At 42.8% G+C, this 6000-nt stretch overlaps 1 protein-coding gene across 3 annotated transcripts in view; it reads left to right on the top strand.

Moving 5' to 3' along the window:
• The first annotated feature begins 1083 nt into the window (after nt 1-1083).
• cdon (cell adhesion associated, oncogene regulated) overlaps nt 1084-6000 on the top strand; it is a 39883-nt gene continuing 34966 nt past the window's right edge. The window contains exons 1-2 of one of the 3 annotated variants that reach the window (XM_061827946.1): nt 1084-1182; nt 1405-1566. The gene's annotated coding sequence lies outside the window, so the exon portion shown is untranslated. Of the gene's footprint in view, nt 1567-6000 lie in introns of all 3 variants that reach the window. The other 2 variants (XM_061827945.1, XM_061827947.1) reach the window with 2 other exon arrangements.

Genomic DNA, 6000 nt, shown 5'->3' with positions numbered 1-6000 from the left:
TAGGACTGAACACTAAGAACTTGGAAAAAGATAATAATAATAATAATAATAATAATGATAATAATAATAGGCGGCACAGCGGCGCGACTTGCTCGAGCGTCTACCACACATTTCTGAGAACCAGAGCTCAAATCCTGACCCAGCCTGTGTGGAGTTTGGATATTTTTCTCGTGCTTACGTGGCTTTCCTGCGGGGACTCCGGTTTCCTCCCACAGCCCAAAGACAAGCATTAGTTGGGGAGCCCTGTGATTGACTGGCAACCAGTTCAGGGTTTCCTGCCCGGAAATAGGTGGGATAGGCTCGAGCACTCCTGCGACCCTTGTGAGGATAAGCAGCTCAAATGATGGATAATAATAACAATAGACAAATATAGTTACTTTTTAATTAATGCCGTTAATGAGTGCAAATAATAATACGAATAATCCATCCATTTTGTTAGCGTTGGCCTCACAGTTCTGAAGTCCCGGGTTCAATCCCAGACCTGCCTCTGTAGAGTTTGCGTCTTCTCCCCATGCCTGCGTGGGTTTTCACCGGGTACTCCGGTTTCCTCCTACATCGCAAAAACATGCAACATTAATTGGACACTCTAAATTGCACCTAGGTGTGATTGTTTGTGCAAACATCGGTTCCATCCGTCCATCCATCCATTTTCTGAGTCGCTTATCCTCACAAGGCTCGCGTGAGTGCTGTAGCCTATCCTAGCTATCTTTGGGCAAGAGGTGGGGTACACCCTGAACTGGTCGCCAGCCAATCGCAGGGCACATGGAGACATAACAGTTGCTCTCACAATCACACCTAGGGGCAATTTAGAGTCAAATAATGCATATACCTAATAACGTAGTCTCCAATAAAAAAAAATTAAACGGTTTAATGTCAGTTTTTGCTCAAATGTATGGCATATATGTTTAGGGTCGATCCACTGAACAAAAAAAGTCTTAAGGAATAAATTAAAACGAGCAGCTTTGTATGTTTTTGTGCTGCAGGTTACATTGTTAAATGTGCCAATGCACACAATCCATGCGGGGGACAAACCCCCTCCTCCTACGTGCTGTCTCCTCGGATTCCCCCCTCCTCTCTCCGGCCCTCCCTCCCTCCCTCCTCAAGCGTGAAAGTGGGGTTGGGACATTCCAGGCTGGCCGCCGCTGCAGTGTTTCGCGGAGCAACTCAACGCTGGCTCCAGAGGTGCGAGTGTAGCCCCGGAGAGCACCTCCGCAGAGCGGCTCCTGATAACCAATAAAGCTCGGTTGCAATCAAAGTGGATTTTTTTTTTCATTTATTTTTTTCAATATATACAAAACGTGGAATAACGTCCACACCTGTGGAAAGTGCTCTCCCGGTAACCACCAGCTCGGTTCCGTTTTTGTTTTGTTTCCGCTTTCTCAATTTGTTGCACTTTGGTCCCAGAGCCTGCGACTCTCTTCCGCGGGGCTGAGAGGCTCCACGTTCCCCGGCGCGTTGCTCTCCGTGTCGTCCGCGTGGAATGGAGGGCCCCGCGCGGATTTTCTACCGGGAGAATGCGTTTGTCTGCTGATCCGGCCCACGGCAAGCAGCGCTCCTGGAACAGAGGTAAGGACATCAGCGAGGGAGCCGCTGGTGGTCGTCCCCACGGGTGCCCGAGTGGCTGGCGGGGGAGTTCGGGAATGAGACTCGGGGGAAGAGGAATGGGAAGGGGGAAATCGAGGAAAAGCTTGCTGAGTGACCGGAGAATGTTTGCTAAACCGAGACCGGCCGTGCGGAAACTAGCTAAGTGGTCGATGAAGGTTCAACCGAGAGCCGGGGAGCGTTTAGAGACTTTGGGTGGAATCGTTGCTGAGTGACTGGCCGGAGAATGTTTGTGGTGACCGGGGAAGGTTCAGCGAAGCGTGGGCAACGTTGGGGGAAGTAGTGCTGAGTTAGCGGAGAAGTGGTCTCTTAAGTCGCCGGGGACGATGAGAGTTCGGACCAAGCACCGTGACTATGCTCCGGAGGGTTACAATGATGTATGGCCGGATTTTAAAACTACCTTCAGAAACTTCGATTGTTTGTGTGTTCTTTTTCTCCCACTATTTAAATGTCCTATGTCAAGAAGGGTAGGTGAGGACATCTGGAGTTAAAAGAATCATGAAAGTACAACATTAAAAATATGGATTAAATTGAATTAGAACTGCAATAAAATCTGTTTTAATCCAGTTTTACCATTACAGTGATTAAAAAAAATACAACAGTGTTGTTCATTTGTACATTTCATGATAAAATAAGCATACACAGAAATAAAAAAGTTTTTGCTGCTTTCATTGACACCCCATTATTACACGAGTACTTTGCAAGACACCTCCAGGTGACTTGACATTCAGAAGAAAGTATTTCTCCTGCAAAGAACATATATAAAAATGGCCGTTATGACCTCAGTTGGCATGCTGGTGTCAACAACATTAATAAAAAATAAAAAAAAGCCAAACACCGAGCGTGAATCATAACTTTGTACCAAAAGAAAACTCAAGACTCACTTAGGGGAGCCATATTTCCGCCACATTAAACTTGCTGAAGAAACATGTTGAGTTTCTCTCAGCTCAGAGAACTTTGAGTGTTTTCAGTTGAGTGTTTGGCATGATTCTGCGTCTCAAGACCAATTTTTCTGTAGTTTAAGAACTAATTTGCACAGGTACAAAGAATTTACTGTTTAACATCTCGGCTATAATGCAAACTATGACTGAAACCATGCAAATGAATGGGTAGACAATCCTTATCATTTAATATTCATATTGGATTCTGATTTTGTTCTCTTAATCCAAGTGTAATACTGGACTTGTGTTTGACTCCTGTGCCCTGAGTCATTTAGTCCCATTTTTGTTTTTTGTTGCTGATTAATGTATCACATTCACATAATTATTCTTATAGTTCTCATTTGATTTATCGTGATAAGTAATAAATGCTTGTCCACTTTTTTTTTTTTTTTTGTCAGCAAAGTGGACACTCCAAACAAGTAATGGGGAACAAAGGGTCCAATGGGAGCGGCGAGTCAGTGCGACACACATGGCCGCCCGCGCATAAAAAACGCCTCCGAGTTCAAACACTGGCCGCTGCTTTGTGGTGTCAATGGGCAACAAGCAGACACTTCCGATGCTTTTCAAATCCTTTCAGGGATCGCTGATATCGGCGAGCTGCTCTTTTGTCGTGTGGAAATCCTCATTATGACATTTTCTTTCAGTTTTCCCCAGTGTAATGTTGTAACAGCTGTTTTTGCACAAATTCACGCTTTAATCTCTTCATTGTTGGTGCACCACAGTTTGGAAATCCTTGCAAGAGCCTGTGAAATAAATAGATACTGTATCCGGTAGATCAGCCTTTTTTTACAAACTTTTTCAGCCATGACATCCTTCAATATCCCAACAGAATTGGTGCGCCCCCTCTCCTCCACCTGAAGCAAAACTAAGGAATACAGTTCAAAGCTAATAGCCAATAAAGGCTTTAATATTTTCCCCATATAACCTGTTTCTGCATAAATGTCCCCTTAGTGTCTTTATTGTCAAGTTGGCACATTCCATTTATCCTGCATTACCCTCAAAGGCCAATAAACCGATAGGCATCACCAGGCACTATGTGCCTTTCCCAATAATCTTTAAATTATATACCCCCTTCATCATCCCAACAGAGTTGGCATCATGTTTAAGTCGTGGAAATCTGCCACTTAAACAAAAAATGCCATATGCACTCCGAGGGGTGCGCACATCACAGTCCGGGAATCCTTGCGATAGATGTATCGCAGGTATATTTATCACCAAATAGCTCACTGCACTGTCGCTCAGCCTTCCACAAACTTTTCACGTCATGCACGCTGTTAAAAATCCAAATACAGTTGGCCACCCACTTGAAAAAGAAAGTAAAAGTGTTCTTTTACCACATGGGCATTGCACTTTTAGTTATGCGCACCACAAAGACGCGTATGCATACACACACGCATATCCATAAATGTGCGTGGGTCTCCTTAGTCTTGACTACTGAACTTTTTTAGCTACCCACCCCCTTTTAAATAACACAAAAAGATATTGGACTACTATTTAATTCACCCTGCAAGACGTACACCATAATTTGGGACTCTACATATAAACTTTCAAGATTCAGCTTTTTCTTTTTTTTTTAAATTCATTTTATCCAAACGTAAATATTTTGGTTTTACGTTCAAATTGTCGTATCAGTGTTAGCGGGCCCACCAGAATCCTGTTTTTTTTTTTTTTTTTTTTTTTTTTCTTCTGCTATTTCACAGGGACATTAAGAAGTCATTAGTGGGCCCGAGTCTTATCGGACGGGTCGGGAACAAAGCACAACGATGCCATTAAGGCCGCGCACATCCACTTTTTGACTATTAGCTTGCCCGCTAATGACAAACACATGTTGCCGTGGCAGAGCTATGTTAAGTGGGCAATTTTGAATTGGAGCATGTAATGGTACCGAGTTCACACAGGCACACGTGCGCTATTAGAACCGTACAAGAACTTTAAAATCTAGCCGGCAGGTTCACGTTGCGATGGGGTCAAGCACCGGCACGATGTAGTGTTAGCCCCCATGTTCGGTAATTTAAAAGATCTTTTTTAAGAGTTTCGATTTGTTTAATTTGCTTAACTTTACAAATCCAGTTTGGCCTTCCCACTTACATGCATTGATTTCTCCGAACCTTTTGAGGATATTATCAACCGTAGGTGTTGAAATCCCTAAATTCCTCGCAATTCTATGTTGAGAAATATTGCCCTTAAACTGTTTGACTATTTTCTCACACACGTGTTCACAAAGAGGTGAACCTCGCCTCACCTTTGCTCGCAAATGATTCAGGAAAGCGCCTTTTATACCCAATCATGGCACCCACCTGTTCCCAGTTACTCTGTTCACCTGTGGGATATTCCAAACGTGCTTGATGAGCATTCCTCAACTTTCTCAGTCTTTTTTGATACCTGTCCCAGCTTTTTTTGGACTGTGTTGCATCCATATAGTTTATATCAGTTTGAACAATAAATATCTTGATTTTTTTTTTTTTGTGTGTATTCAATTAAATATGGGTTGAACATGATTTGCTAATCATTGTATTGTTTAATACAACTTCCCAAATTCATTGGAATTTGATCTGTAAATCTTCAGATTGTTGAATGGCACCTTTTAATCATGCTAGCTTGGTATGCTATCAACCAGCTTAATTGCCAATCTAGTCAATAGTCAAATAATTGTGTCATTAGCTAATTACATATTAATCATGCTAACCAGAGGTGGGACCAAGTCATAACTTTTGCAAGTCTCAAGTCTTGGCCCTCACGACACAGGTCGAGACAGGCAAGTCCTTTCAGGTAAATGTCTCTCCAAAAAAATAAACATATTTTCATTTACAGTGGAACCTCAGTGTTCGAATTACTCGGGGGGTTGTACGAATTGCACTTCGACCAAAAAAATCAGTGTAAAAAAAAAAAAAAACACCTCGTGTTTGACCCAATTCTTGGTGTCAGAACAACCGAGCAAAGCTGAACCCATGTTTAACACGTTTCCGAGCAATGCCGAATTCGCAACGGGCAGTCCCGAGACAAGCCACTGCCTTCTTTGTGTCAAGCAGACAGTCATAGATGCACATTCGTGAGTGCGTCTCACAATTTCCCCCCACTGTATTTTCTTTACCAAGAAAGACAGCAGTGCTGCTAGCAGCAAAGGAAAAATGAAAGTTGTGTGAACCACAGTGGATTTAAGGATTGAGATGAAAATGGGGTATATGTTTTTTACAGCTCTTGCTAACAATTATCATATGGCTAAGTTGACTATTTTAGCTATCCTAAAGGATAAAAATGTAAAAAATGGTAGCTAGTGTTGCCCAAGAAGTGACTAGCATTACAAAGCAAAGGCCATAGATAATAAAAGAAATGGAGAAGCCACTGGAGGATTGCCCAATCAAATCATGGAGGGTGACTTCGGTGTAACACTTCCGTCTTCCCTCTCGAGTCCCTCTGATACTATCACACCACGACCAAAAAGGTAAATGATAAACAT

The sequence above is a fragment of the Syngnathoides biaculeatus genome, chromosome 8 (assembly GCF_019802595.1).
Source record: "Syngnathoides biaculeatus isolate LvHL_M chromosome 8, ASM1980259v1, whole genome shotgun sequence".
Taxonomy (NCBI): Eukaryota; Metazoa; Chordata; class Actinopteri; order Syngnathiformes; family Syngnathidae; genus Syngnathoides; species Syngnathoides biaculeatus.
The sequence above is the reverse complement of the archived record's forward strand: the minus strand, read 5'-3'. Positions and strand labels throughout refer to the sequence as shown.